Source organism: Paroedura picta, chromosome 2 (genome assembly GCF_049243985.1).
Source record: "Paroedura picta isolate Pp20150507F chromosome 2, Ppicta_v3.0, whole genome shotgun sequence".
Taxonomy (NCBI): domain Eukaryota; kingdom Metazoa; phylum Chordata; class Lepidosauria; order Squamata; family Gekkonidae; genus Paroedura; species Paroedura picta.
In genome coordinates, this window is record NC_135370.1 from 93,604,837 (window position 1) to 93,620,145 (window position 15,309).

A 15,309-nucleotide genomic window follows, 5' to 3' on the forward strand; every position below is an offset into this window, starting at 1 on the left:
TGCCAGTCCTCCCAATTTGGTGTCATCTGCAAACATGATGAGTAGTCCCTCCACCCCCTCATCTAGATCATTAATAAATATGTTAAAAAGTACCAGGCTGAGCACCGAGCCCTGAGGTACCCCGCTACTCACCTCTCTCCAGTCTGATGAAACACCATTGACAACGACTCTGAGTGTGGTTCTCTAATCAATTCTGAAAATCCAGATTGCAGTCCTTCAATTTATCCATCAGAACATCATGGGGAACCTTATCAAAAGCTTTACTAAAATCCAAGTAAACGACATCAACCGAATTTCCACGATCCAGCAAACCTGTCACTTGGTCAAAAAAGGAAACCAGGTTGGTCTGACAGGACCTGTTGGAGACAAATCTATGCTGACTTCCTTGGATCACCAAATTGTCCTCCAGATGTTTGCAGATCACTCCCATTAATATCTGCTCCATTATCTTCCCCACAACAGATGTTGCCAGATTTTGCTTAAAGCAAACCTCACAGAAAATTTGGAGGTTGTTTTCACCTGAAATAAGACAAAATGAAGGATCCTAAAAAAAAATTGATAAGAAATTTCACAAGAAGGCTTTGAATATTTTACTAGATCAGTTTCTGTTATACATTAGGCTGGAGAACAATGATTCCTGGAAATGTTCTGAAATGTATTGAACACCCTGAATACAGCATTCAGTACTCCAGCTATTCTATCACAAGACAATATTTCCTCCTTCTAAAAGGCTTCTTTTGCAGACTTCAAACTTAGAAAGGCTTGTATGAAGGAGAAAGATAGTCTTGAGGGCCAGTGTTCTATATATTAAACTCTAAAAATTGCCATGAAGTGTTGGACTTAACCTGAACTATATCTCTAAGATGCATGAAATACGGATGAAAGAAGGGGAAAAGAAAGTAGCCATTTTAATTATTGAAAATCTAGGGAAAGCACTGAACAGAAACTTTGAATATGTAATTGAACTTAATGCCCCAAATAAGAAAGAAAAGCACTGGGGCTGTTAACATCAAAGTACACATTGAAAAATGTTGGCTTTACAACTGATAAGCTCCTTCTTAAAAAAAATGATCAGAAAAATCTCCATATTTCAGTGTCACTTGAGTGAAACTGACATGATAAAAGCAAATATGTGAAGAAAGAAAAGGCAAGGGAGGGGGAAAGGGGAGTGTCAGGTTCCAGCTCCTAGCAATATTATACTCTGGAAGTCTTTAAGGAATGAATTTCATTAAAAAGCCAATGAAGTATTTTTCAGGCATCTGACAAATTAGGATATTTTTTTCCTATAGGCTGTAACTGTAATGGTAGTACTCTTCATCATATATATAAAAAGTAAGAGCTAAGCTGCTAAGCTGATAGAAGAACTACTCTTCAGATAAGTTTTGGTTCCAATTCACAAGTAGTTAATGTCCTTTTCTTTTGAGGATAAGCTTATATTATTTCATGGCCTCACAAAAGACATCATCTTAATGGTTCTCAAAGGGAGCCAGCATGATCTCTGAGTGATGTGGTGATGAATAAATAAAATATCTCCCTTTAAAAAGTGGTAGCATTAACTAGGAAAAAATATTTTAGCCCTGATGATAGTCCTAATAATTCCATTCAAAAGTAAAAAACATTTGTCTCAGGACTCAGTTATGTTGTGATGTGTTTTTTGTGTCCCCTGACTTCTTGTTATAATTCAAGGAATTTTATTTCAGTTTTTGAAAACAAAAATACATATTTCAATCTTCCATGGTTGTGGAAAATATGCTGGCAGCCTGAATATATGGTGGCACACTAAACAGGTCAATGAAAGTAATAAATGGAATGAATAGGTGCACTCAGATGTACTCACTACAAACCATTACTATCATATGACTGATTTACTAGCAATATTTTTTCACTATTGTCCATAATTACTTCCATTAAAACTTTTCAGATTCCCCAACCTCAATGGTAGATGGCAGACAAGATCAGTAGTGGGGAGAGGGGAAGAATATGTGCTCAGTGTCAGCACGGGAAGAGTGGACTTAGATTCCTGGTTCCAGGAAACTCCCATACTGCAACAGCAGAGATGAGAGGCTATTTTGTGGATAAGATCTTTTCGCTCCACTGTGACTTTACTGCCACGGTTGATACAGAATGTGAACTGGAAGCTCCATGGCCATCGTGGAAGATTAGGTTTGAAGACTACAGTTGGCTCTCTATATCCAAAGTGGACAAATTGCTCAGGTCAATGAGGGCAACCACCTGCTCCCTTGACCTCTGTCCGTTGTGGCTGCTGAAGTCGGGCGATCGACAGATAGTGGATTCACTGAGGGAGATTGTGAACCTCTCTCTTTTGAAGGGGGAGTTCCTTCAGTGGATCAAGTTGGTGGTGGTTTGCCCTCTTCTGAAGAAATCATCTCTGGACCCGTGGGACACCGCCAGCTACCGCCCAGTCATTTATCTTGTGTTTCTGGGTAAGGTAGTTGAAAGGGCCCTGGTAGACTAGCTACTGGTGTTTTTGGAAGAAATGTCAGCCCTGGATCCATACGAGTTGGGCTTTTGTCCTGGCCATGGGGTGGGGACTGTGCTGGTCACCCTGATGGATGATCTGTGGTACCAACTGGACTGAGGCGGGTCGGCTATTTCGTGTTGTTAGATCTTTCGGCTGCATTTGATATGGTTGATCACAAGCTCTTGGTCCACCACCTTGTTGATACAGGGATATGGGGAACAGCCCTCAAAAGGGAGCTCCCCCACCAGGCATCTGGTTGAGGACTTAACACCATCTGATTCCCCCCCCCCAGACATCACTTTACATCCTGAACCAAACTGACCTCCCTATGGGTTCTGTTTAGAAAGTTCTAATGTTATAATATTGTTATTCAATATTGATGTTATAATATTGTTATTCAATATTGGTTCTTACAGTTACGGTTATTGTTATTACTAGATATTAAGCCCGCTGTTCCCAAAATACAGTGGGTGCTAGCAGGGTGGGTGGATGGAAAGGAAGGAAGGAAGGAAGGAAGGAAGGAAGGAAGGAAGGAAGGAAGGAAGGAAGGAAGGAAGGAAGGAAGGAAGGAAGGAAGGAAGGAAGGAAGGACAAAATGAATGTTTGGAGGAAGAAAGGCAGGAAGGGAGGGAGGTAGGTGGGCTGAAAGGGGATAGGGCAGGGGTGGGAGGAAGGGGGGAAGGTCCTGTTGGAGGAGGGGGAGGTAGTGATGGGTGGTGAAGAGTGGGTTTGGGAAGCGGTGGAGGAGGGTAGCGGGGCTGGGTAGATGGGGTGGAAGCCTTCCCCCCCCCAAGGTCTCTGCTTCAGCACAGTGAAAGGAGCAGGCCTACCATGTCTCCAATGCGGTGGGCCTGCTCCTCTCACCACGCCAAAGCCTTTCTCCCACCCTCCCTCCCTATGTCCCAGCTTCGGCAGTGGGAAAGGAGCAGGGCCGCCGTGTATTTGACGTGGCAGCCCTGCTCTTTTCCCGCCACCGAAGGCTCTTCCCCCAGCCACCTCACCTCTGGGACTGACAGGGCCACTGCGTCTTTGATGCAGCGGCCCTGCTGCTGTTCTGGTGGTGAACGCTCTTCCCCAAGCCCTCTCACCTCCCTGACTAACACTCAGAGGGGCCAATCAGGAGATGCTTCACAGCTCCTGATTGGTCCCTTCAAGTTTTTATCCCAGACTTGCCCCACCCCTTTCTCCTTCCACATAGCCCTTAGTGCTTTATTTATACCGCTTCCGTGGAGCGATTTACAGATGCTTTATGTAAACTGCCCTGAGCCTTTTGAGGGGATGGTATAGAAACGCAATAAACAAACAAACATTGGGTATATCTTTCTTTCCCCCTCTTTTCAGACCCCAGTTGTTGTAATGACTTCTCTGGGACACTCCACTGGAATCTGCTTCACTGTAGAATGGGAGTCCTTTTCATCATTACCCCTATCCAGGTGAGCACAGCAGCAAGTACACAAACCTTCATTCTAGATGTCAGTCATTTTCAGGCTTGTGCTTTCATTGCTTGCCAGTTCATGAATGAAATGGAACTAAGCATGATGAGAAGGAGATGCTGTCTAGCTGAGGCTGCTAATCCTCTCCCACTGGAGCCATTCCGGCTGACAGTTCTGATTGGCCCAGCATGTCTTGGGTAGAATTTAGGAAGCTGCTATCTTTTTCCAAATGGAATCAAGTAGGGGATAGGAGCGTCAAACAGAAGGGAGAGGAGAAGGAAATGGTGGGTAAGCCCAGGATTAAGTCAGTTTTCTAAACGTTGTTGGGTTAGAGGTAAGGGCCTGACTTGGAATATTAGGTATATGGTTTCTGTTTGGGGGAAGAAAGTGCTGTATCTGAGTGCCAAGGGCAATAGTGATAACTCTTACTTATGCTACCCACTTCTACTAGTTGGGGAAAGAGCCTGTTCTGCTTCTCTTTCATTTTGCTTTAATTAATTACTTCGAAGACAGCAAGAGCACTGTTCAGTTCGGCCTTATTCCCAAGTGAAGTGGCCGCAAGAGCAGCTACTTGGTGCATGTTTCCACATGCCATAGAAGCCTCATATATATATGACAAGCATGAACTGGCTTGCTCTCCAAACTCTTCAATCAGGGTTGAGAGCTCAAGGAGGTAGTTTTCTTGGCTCATAGAGACTCATAGTGATTGAATCTGAAAACATGTAACATAAAGGCAGAAGAATCCTCACATACGGATTAGCATGTATGTGGAATACTTTGTTTTCTTTTCTAAAATGAGAAACATAGTCAGTAACTCAAACACCGAGAGATCTATTTATGCTTCAGAACAAACAGTTTATAAAGTCTATTATATACAGATGTCTAAATGTTTTGAAAATGTTTGCTTACGGACTTGCAATTAAACTACCTGTTTTTATTTGAAATATTTTCCCCTGGAATTTGCATGTAAAACTAAAATCACTTGTTAGCTGACACACTGCCACAAATGAGGCTTATTTACAGAGTATATGACGTGTCTAAGCTTATGTCTGGATCCAGAAAAGCAATACATTTGAATTTTCATTAGATGGTCCCTTTTTGCAAAAAAAAATGATTAATCATATAAAAACAGTAGTAAGTGGCTTACTCTCTATCTTTGTCAAGAGAAAACTGGCAAATTGCTGGCTGTATAATATTTCTGTAACTCTACTTGTACATGGAAATTTGCCTGCTTTGCAAGCTGTTTAATCAATAGGGCAGATAACCTAGATATAGATATACAGTAGATATAGGTCCCTTGTTCCTTACAACAAGACAGCAAGATCCTTCAAGATAAGAGAGTTGCAGCACAATCTTTGTCCCAGTCTATAAACAGCAATTAAAGTTTACAATGGCAAAATACAGAGTTATATCTAGTACTAGCATGGCTGTTATTAATGTTGGAGACAGTAATGGGTATGAGCAGAGTGTGCATTCTAGTGGAGGAGTGAGGCATAGTCATTATCTCTGTCAGTCCATATTCTGCCTTCTACCACTGGTGTAACGTTACGTGGATGAAAAAAATTAGCATACTATATAAACACTCCTATCAAACTCAATGTGAGTGAAACAACAACAAAGACTCCTGCCATGCCTTAAATGGGTTTTTTTTGCATGTGCAACCCAAAATGTGCACCTTTGATATAACTGAGTGCAGAAGGACTCAATAGTAGAACGTCAACTTTGCTTGAAGAAGGTCCCAAAGTTAATTGCTAGCATCTGCAGCTAAAAACATCACATCCTAAATGATAAGAATGACCTCCAAGTTACTGGAGAGATGCTGCCAGTCAGAGTTGACAAATCTGATCTTGTATTAAGGCAAAAAAGTAGAAATACACATGGGAGGATATGCAGAAACCAGAAAAAAACTGTGGTTAAATAAATCCTGGAAGTTTCCAAAGAATTCATATAGATGGTTTCTGCATTAGGAGACATACCTTGTTTTAGCGACACTTTGGATTTCGATTGGCTGCTGCTAATTTACACTTGCTTTCCACATTTGGGTTTGTCTCCCCTTGTTTCCCAGGCTAAAATACACCATATATTTTCCACATTGTGTCAAAAGGAGACAGCCTCCCATGATGCTGTGCTCCCTTCCCCTTTTCTCAAAAGTTTTTTTTTTTGCAAAATAGTGCATTTGCACCTTTCTTTTCATTGTGCTCCTTCATTCCAGCATTCTGTGCAGTCAATTGCCTGCCCCTCCCCCCCACGATACTTTATTTCTTTTTTTTAAGTAGGTTATTGTGTTACAACACTGCTTCATTGTAATCCACAAGACTACTTTTTAAAATAGAAACAGTGAAAGCAGCAGACAGCTGCTGTGGGCATGGCCAATCATGCTGACCACCCAGGGCCCGTCCAAATTCTTCTTGAGCCCCTGATTATGTACAAGGGCTCAACAGCACCCCATGTCAGTAGGTCAACATCTGGAGTGGCCTAGTATTTTCTTTTCCTACTGACATGAGGTGCTATCACCTGGGCAGTCCTGCCACTCTCACTGTTTCTAAGTATGTATAAAAAAGCACTCGAGCATTAGAATGTAGCAGCACTGTAACATTATAATCTAGCGTTTTTGTTTTAAATATTCAGTATACATGAGGGAAGGGGGGAGGTGATTGAGGACACAAATGGTGAAATGAAGGGGTGCAATGAGAATAAAAGTGCAAGCAGGTACCATTTTTTTCAGGTGAATTAGGCAATGCTCCCTGGGGGTGGGGTGACAAGAGAATGAGGCATACAGCAGATGGAAGAGGGGGTGCTTGGGTACCTTTCCCAGATGAAGGGGGGGAAGGAAGGTGGAGGGAGGATGGCAATGAGGAAAGGAACATGCACAAATGAATCAAAATGGTAACCAAAGCAAAAGAATCCAAATGCATGCATTTCCCCATTGGGCTGGCCTGAATTAGATTCCACTTTGACATATGAAATCACTGTAACTAGGAAAGGCAAATTTTAATGTGGAAAGGGACTAAAAAGTCAGCCATTTAAAATTGCATAGCTAAATTATATCAGTAGTGCAGAAATGGTCATAGTCTTATATTTCAACTGAAGGTCAACGTGAAGCCGAGCAATAAGAAAAGTATCTTGTCTTCAGTATCTTTAATAGTAATCATCAAACACAACCATGACTAGTATCATAGGAGACTTCCTCAATTGTATTATAATTGCATGCAATCAATACATTCAAACAGAACTCAAGGTCTCTTGGGTAACAGAAAGGTTATTGACCTCTTTTCTATTACTCAAGAGGCTTTAATTACTATTAAAGATATTAATGACAAGATACTTTTCTTTTTGCTCAGCTTAATGTTGACACAATGTAAGGGAGGTCCGTGTGTTCATATATATATACAGCCACAGCATATCTGTCTGACAAAGAGATTATGAAGAAAGAGGGGAGAAAAGATACAGGGAACAGTTTGGAATGTTAGACATGCATATTCTGCCTCTTCCTGCAACTTGAGCTACTATGATGGTGAGGAATATTTTTGAGAGAGAAACTGAACCTTCTCTGTCAGTACAGTCAAAGAGCCAGTCAATTTAATCCTTGTATTTTGAATTCTTGTCATGGGTGTAGAGAGCCAAAAATTATCTAATCAGAAACAGGTATGGGGACTATGCTAAGAGATGGCTTTATCTTTACTGATTATCTTAGAAACTAGCTTGATTGCTCTGTCTGATGGCTCAGTTAAGTATACTGGATTGTTTGCTCATTGTCCTTCAAGCGCTGGTCACCCAGATTTAGAATGGTCTCATGGGCCTTTGGAGAAGATGAGCCTTTGGGGGAGGTGCTGCATAATTCCCCAGGGAATTTGTTTGCCTCATCATGAAATGGCATTTTATTGCACTTATATATCTACTCTTGTGAATCATGATTCTGTAGCTGAAATTAAGATGGGTGTTCTCTACTCTTTTGGCAGAAGAAGAGAAGAACCAAAGGTATACAAAGAGAAAAAAATGATTTAAATAGTTTGCATGCATGTTCTACCCACTGAGAAGAAGAAACAGAGAAGCTTTATTTATTTTGGTCCATTTAGCTCTGTATAAGGATGACACCAGAATTTCACTTTTTAAACAGGACCACTCATGTGGCTTCCAACATCAAAAGGTTGAGGCAGTCAAACAAATTATTAATTTTCTGTTATGCTTCAGGTTAGCTGCTGCTTTGACATTTCTTTAAGAAAGCCAATAAAAGCTAAACTCCTGCAAATTCTGCCAAGACCTCTATAGGGGCTCTATAATCAAAAGCTCATTGTATTGTTTGAAAATAACTTGTTTGTTTAAAGGTTTTTAAGCATGAACTGGCTGATTATTGCAGAATCAAACGTAATAAATACATAATTTATTTAATAAATTATTAATAATAAAAGAGTAAGTTTTACTGTAGCCTTGTTCACATTACAATGCATGTGTAAAATCCATGTACAGTGTACACTTTATTTTTCTTTACATGTGCATTGAGTACAGTTGAACAAGTGGTTGAAACCACACATTTATTGGTCCCTGTTTTATTTGTACAGTGAATATGTTGTCTGTTTCTTATAAACAGCTGTACAGATGTGTGTTCACTGTAACATGTGAACAGGGCTCAAATGTATTACTTCAGTACTAGTACAAGTACACATCCTGAAGAGAAAAGCTGCTATGCATAGTAAATAGTTTATCATGATTGATAAACAAAAGGTAGACTGAAAAATTAAATCAAAATAAGGCTGTAATACTATGCACATTTCACTGGGAGCATATAAACTCAGTGGGAGTTCTGAGGAATTGTTACATCTTAAAAGGCCATGTGATTTACCTGTGTTTAACTTTCTTACAGTTCCTGTCACTCATCTCAGTGAATGTCAAGAACTTGTATCCGGTATATAAACAGCATACATGCTAAACTGCTATTTATCAACAGAAATTGTTACATTATAAATCTGTTTAACTAAACTGATATCGCTCTCCAGTTCAAATACTTAAAATCCACATTTTATAATGGGAACAAATTCAAAGAGACAAGGTTTTCCTAAATATTCCCTGAATATCTCAAAAATCTATGGCTGTAATTCCAAAGCACTTGTAGATACTAAGTAAGCCCTTCATTGAATAAAGTGCAATGTCCAAGATAGGGATGTTGTTGAATTTTATGACCAGCTGGTTCAGTTCAAAAGTTCAAGTTTTGTTCATGCTCTCCACCCTTGGGATGAAACTATGATTGTGTTTTCTCCAATTCAACATAAATAGTTGAATATAAATGTAATACAGCATTAAAATGGCATTATTGCAGCAGAGGTCATTCTGGAAGGGATTTGGAAGCAAGTTTCCAGGTGCAGTTGATCCATTGATTCCACTGATTGGGCCAAATTACCCCTTCTTTTCATCTTTGCAGCTCAAGGGCAACTGACAGTTGTGTCAAATTATTTCTAGATAGAAGATATCATCTCACTATTCATTACTATGTTGTTGTTAGGTGTAAAGTCGTGTCCAACCCATCGCGACCCCATGGACAATGATCCTCCAGGACTTCCTGTCCTCTACCATTCCCCGGAGCCCATTTAAGTTTGCACCAACTGCTTCAGTGACTCCATCCAACCACCTCATTCTCTGTCATCCCCTTCTTCTTTTGCCCTCAATCGCTCCCAGCATTAGGCTCTTCTCCAGGGAGTCCTTCCTTCTCATGAGGTGGCCAAAGTATTACTATACTATACATTACTATAGTTTAACATTAAACAGGGCAAGGTGATGGAGTGGACTGGGGTCCCCGCTGTGATACTCATGGATGCCCAAGCTTGCCAACAACTTTTCTGGTGCTCATTAAGAGTTTTTCAGAAATGGGTGGAGCCATGTGGGGTTGAAATATTGAAGGTTTCATTGGTTGTGCAGTTTTTTTTTAAGTATCACTTTAGAAGCAGCTGCCACCACAACACAAGAATCTGTGGCATAGTACAGAAGGGAAGCTGTGGCAATCATCTTATGTCTGGATCCACCTCCTTTGGCAGCCATTTTGTTTCTGCAACCATCACACTGTGGTCACAATTCCTTTTTGCCTTTTCCCAATTCAGAAAAGCACACACTTTCCTTACAGTGGGAGGACAGATATTTTATACTTCGTTTCAAGCATGAGGGAAAAGCCTTAGGTCTAGCAGTCAGTTGGGTATCCTTGGTCTCTCCCTACTTCTGCACATTATTTCAACTCACTAATTCCAGATTGGGTATAACATAGTTTTGAAACTATCCCAGTACTGAACAAAAGCACACAACTTGTCAGGGAAAGTGAGTGCTGGCAAAGCAATTGCTGAATATATCCATTTCATCAAATACAAAGGATAACAGAAGCTTGTAGAAAGCCGAGCCAAGTCAGAAGCCCAATGTGTCTTCTCTTACTATCTTGTGGAATCTTTTGCTAGCAGTTGTTGATTTTGAAAAGAGAAGATTGGCAGCTACTTGTGTTTAACATTGAACATGTTTGGAAAATATTCTGACTTCCTGTTATCAAGAGACTTTAAATGGGGATCTGGCAATCAGCATCAGGCAGCTCTTATGAAGAATAAGCTACAAGAACATTTTTTTTAAAGCAGATGACAGAATGAGGAAGTATTTGTTTCAGAGAGGATAACAAATCTTTCCTAATTTCCAAATATTATATCATGGAAATACAAAGAAAATGAACACTGTATTTGTATTCGAACATCTGCCTAATGTTTATTCTACCCTTACTCCACAGGTTACATTGGTTGGAATCACCCAGCCCAAACACAACCAGCACACATCACCTGCATTCCCTACTAAACTTTTTTCCCTACTGGAGGAGGTGGTTACTCTATCAGCCTTTCTCAACATTATTACCATTGAGAAACCCTTGAAACATTCTTCAGGCTTAGAAAACCCCAGAAGTGGCACAACTGTACAGAATATAGTTGTGTACATGTCCACCAGGGGCCCCTCCTCTTCCTACCCCCTCAAGGCCCATTATTGGTCATTTTGGGAGAGTGTATGTTGATATATATGGTCATATCACTTGATAAATGTGTTTTAAAAATATGTTTTAAAAATAAAACAAGTTTTAAAAATATGTAAAAACTTTACTCCCACTCATTCAGGAAACCCTTCTATTGTCTTCAAGAAACCACAGGGTTTCATGAAACCCTGGTTGACAAGCCTGCTTTATGTAATCACTTTTCCCTTCTCTAGCTTTATAGTTCCCTCCATACAGCCCAATCCCAACAGTTCCCATCCATCAGCTCTGCCTCCAGCTGACTGCTGAGGTACTGTGGGTAGAAGGTAACTTTACAGTTGCCTTGAACTTCAACATTGAATTTTAGGCATTGCAGGCTTAAAATATTTCTGCCTCTTTGTTACTTAGAGGTGAGGGGAACTGATAAAGGTGATCACATTTAAGAAAATTCCTTTGGGATTTTTGAATACTTGGTTTGGCTTGCTAGACAAGCCATATTTTTGAGTTGAGTCCTGAGGCAAGCAGGATCGGTTATGATCTCTTTTTAGATTTGTATTTTATAGTTTTATATGTTTTTATTGCTTTTATATTTGTACTTCAGTACCCTTGGGTAGAGACTGTGATTTATACATATTACAAATAAATACATTTTAAGGGTTCAAAAATAATATCTGATGTTTCTATAAATCTAAAAGAGCTAACAAATAATCCTGTCCTACTATGCTCCCCTGTCCATGGATTTCCAAGCTTCTTAGTTGTGTTTGCATGCCTCTCTTCTAACCAGGTCCTCAGTGGAAGCTGGGAATGGACTATTTTGATAATGGGTCAGAAGGCTAGAAGAAGCTTCACTAGACAGAGATGAATGCTGACTCTGAAACTCTTAGCAGACCAAGAAATCCAGTAGTCCCAACCTCACAAGGCCCATGTGACATAGTTACCAGCCAATCATGACCATATTATTTTCCAAAATCTAATCACCCCTGACTTTACAAACACAATGCAGTAGGACAAGTATATGATTCTAAACAGAATGAGAAAGGCAAACCACTGGATGGTCTGTCTTGAATCTGGCCAATTTAACAGTGCCTGTCCTCAGAAAGAATGACATTATCTAGAGTTTGGGAAAGAAATGTGGAATGTAAGAAAAGGATTCATTAGATGGGATGAAAAAGCATATGCAGCTGGAACTGAATATATTACTACTACTAATAAAATAAGTATGTCTCTTAAATCCATCCTGCACATTACACTTTTCTGACATGTATGATTCCATTAAGGAGATATATCTTCTACTTCAGGGGTCCCCAACCCCCAGTCCGCGGCCGCAAAGGCCATCGTACCGGGCCGCCAGTGGCCGCACCTGCCTCCCCCCCTGCAGCAAGAGGGGGGGAAGAGGCCAGCACGGCAGCCGTGCCGGCCTCTTCCCCCCTCTTGCTGCAGGGGGGGAGGCAGGTGCGGCCACTGGCGGCCCGGTACGATGGCACGGCAGCCGGCAGGGCAGCCGGCAGGGCAGCCGGCAGGGCAGCCGGCAGGGCAGCCGGCAGGGCAGCCGGCAGGGCAGCCGTGCCGGCAGCCGTGCCGGCTGCCGTGCCGGCTGCCGTGCCGGCTGCCGTGCCGGCTGCCGTGCCGGCCTCTTCCCCCCTCTTGCTGCAGGGGGGGAGGCAGGTGCGGCCACTGGCGGCCCGGTACGATGGCACGGCAGCCGGCACGGCAGCCGGCACTGCAGCAACTCTAACGGAACTGCCGCGCATTTACGTTTGCGCCCCCTGGTGGTCAAAACGCGCATACACGGCAACTCTGCACATGCGTGTTAGCGCCACCTGGTGGCCAAAACGCGCATGTGCGGCAGTTCCGCGTGTGCGCGTTTTTGAGCAATTGCGGCTGCCGGGCCGCTGGCTCTCCCCCACCCCCGGAGGCGGTCCCCAACCAGATGAAGGTTGGGGACCGCTGTTCTACTTGATTTGCTTCCCAAGCTTGAACAGGTGTGCTGAAAGAGCTGTTGATATAAAGTAGTCTAAGCAGAATTACTGTTAGTGGGCTAAGGTTTGCTCATGCCTGTGTTGTATTGTGGCGAAAGTTATAAGCATTTTGAAAACTCTATTATAGATCAGGTAATTCTTCTGTTGCCCTAAAAAAGATGCCTCAGATTTTGGTGACTGATAGCTTTAAGGGGCATTATAATATTATTCATGAACAATTTCTATTTAATCATTGTAAATCTTTGATTATTTATGGAACTTTAGACAATAGTGTCACTGATTATGATAAAAGTTGAGTCTGTAATACACAATGACACTCCAGACTAGCACAAAACTATCTCTCAGATGAAATTCCTTGGATCCACTCCACTCATAGAGGCATTTTCCCCAGGTGCTTCTCCCCTCTTGCACTGAAGAAAGAAGAAAAGAGAAGAGCTATTTTTTGTACCCCACTTTTACTACCCAAAAGAATCTGAGATTGGCTTACCTACCCTTCCTCTCCTCACCATAGACATCCTGTGAAATATTCTTTTCATTCCAGGATTTCAGGGAGGACTTGCATATTGTTGTCGTAAACCCTTCGGTATGTTGTTACTGATTTGGAATACCTTTTTGGATACTTTTTCAGATGCCAGGATTATTATCTTGACTATTGCCTCAATTTCCCTACTTCCTTTGAGGAAGCAGCAGTGTGGAGGGAGGGAGAGATGAAAAGTGCCCCAGCTCTCATATTTTTAAGGGTAACTGTTTTCTATGGAAGACCAGGCCTCTACAGGGAGGCCAGGTAGAAAACAATGGACTTTCAAAATTTAAAGGGTACATACATTGGGGGTGCTCTAAATATTAGTTGATAGATCTAGTCTATTACCACTCATTGGAAATAATGTTTCTTCAAATTTAAAAGGTCAATATTTTTGGTGTGGGCTCAACCTGGCTTCTGGACTCTGGAGACCAGATTTATCTTCTACTGAAAATCATGTCTCTTTAAAATTAAAAGAAAAATTCATTAAAATGAAATTGTGCCTTTGTGCAGGCCAGGTCTACTATTATTTAGAATGCTTTCCAGTATTTTGGTAGTACATATACCCTTTAAATTTTAAAGGGCTATATTTTTCCTAAGGGGATAGACATGGCTCTGAAGCTTATAGGCCAGGTCTTCTCACATAAAATAATGGTCCTTTAACATTTAAAAGAGGGTGTGGTTTTTTCTATATATATCCATATTCCTGAAGCATTCCTGAAATATAAGGAGATCAATGATTACTTCTGGAATTTAAAGGGCTTTGGGCTCATTTTGGACATCCTTAGTCAACTCAGAACAGCTGATTTCTGGTTTAATTTCATCTAGGGTAAATTTGAATGCACACCTCTAGTATGGATGACCTCTTACTTTCCCCCAAACCATAGCAGACATCTGAGTCTCCTTACACTGCTGGAGAAAACCTCCTACTGACCCATCCCCTTGATCTTGTTCAATACTGTATTTCATGACTTCAACTTCCCAGTTGTGTCATACAACTTCATATCTACACATTCAGAACAACAACACAGTTGGCATATGTTACTTCAGAATGTACAGTAAATGGTATACTGCATTTCTGAATGTCCATTACATTCAGAAGTGACACATTCCAACAGAACTGTAATGTGCTGCTACTCTGAATGTGTTTTATGAACATATTTTATATTGTGGGATTGCATTTCTTAATGTTCCACTATTTAAAACACGTTCATGCATTTAGAATGTCAAATGTCAGGGAATTTTCCTCCATGATGGACAAGTTTTCTAAGTAAAGATTAAAAAATAAAACTGGGCAAGCACTCTCTAGTAGCAGAGGTTGAAACATCAATGTATATAGTTGACCTGGAGAATGCTATTTTAATAGCATCAATAGGAGCTAGGTTTCTGTTTTGCAGAAAGAAAATAGAAGGAAGGAACGCGAGTCCATGGTAATCCAGCTGTTCAGATATCTCACTGGAGGAGAGATACAGGAGAGAAGGTACACCCAGAAAATTGTCACAGCTCTAGGAGGACAGGACCTGTTACTGTTCTACCCTTGGTATTAAATGCAGACAGCCTTCATTCAGATGAGAACCTGTCAGGGCCAGTTGCTTCCTTATAATGGCAAAGATGTTCCATCTCTTGAAAAATAGTCTATTATCTATCTGCTTAACAAGGATAGTGTTCATGAGCCCATTTATGAAGTATTGTAGAACTGCAGCTGAAAGTGCTTAGACACTGCATTTGTTGCTTCAAAGTTTGACAGAGGGTCAGGTAGCAGCAGCTCTCTAACGTATAATAAAGAGTGTTATGATTAAGCAGATAACTGAATCAGTACAGGGAGCATTTCCCCTTCTTTCATCCTTCCCGACAGTATTTGTCCCTTTGATCCCGGAATAGATCAAACAAAATCCACTAATCAATTATTTCCC

At 41.2% G+C, this 15,309-nt stretch overlaps 1 long non-coding RNA gene across 1 annotated transcript in view; it reads left to right on the plus strand.

The window, feature by feature from the left end:
• LOC143828746 (uncharacterized) overlaps positions 1-14,876 on the plus strand; it is a 65,102-nt gene extending 50,226 nt beyond the window's left edge. The window contains exons 4-5 of the long non-coding RNA XR_013227846.1: positions 3,824-3,915; positions 14,794-14,876. This is a non-coding gene — a long non-coding RNA (uncharacterized LOC143828746). The remainder of the gene's footprint in view (positions 1-3,823; positions 3,916-14,793) is intronic.
• The last annotated feature ends 433 nt before the right edge of the window (positions 14,877-15,309 follow it).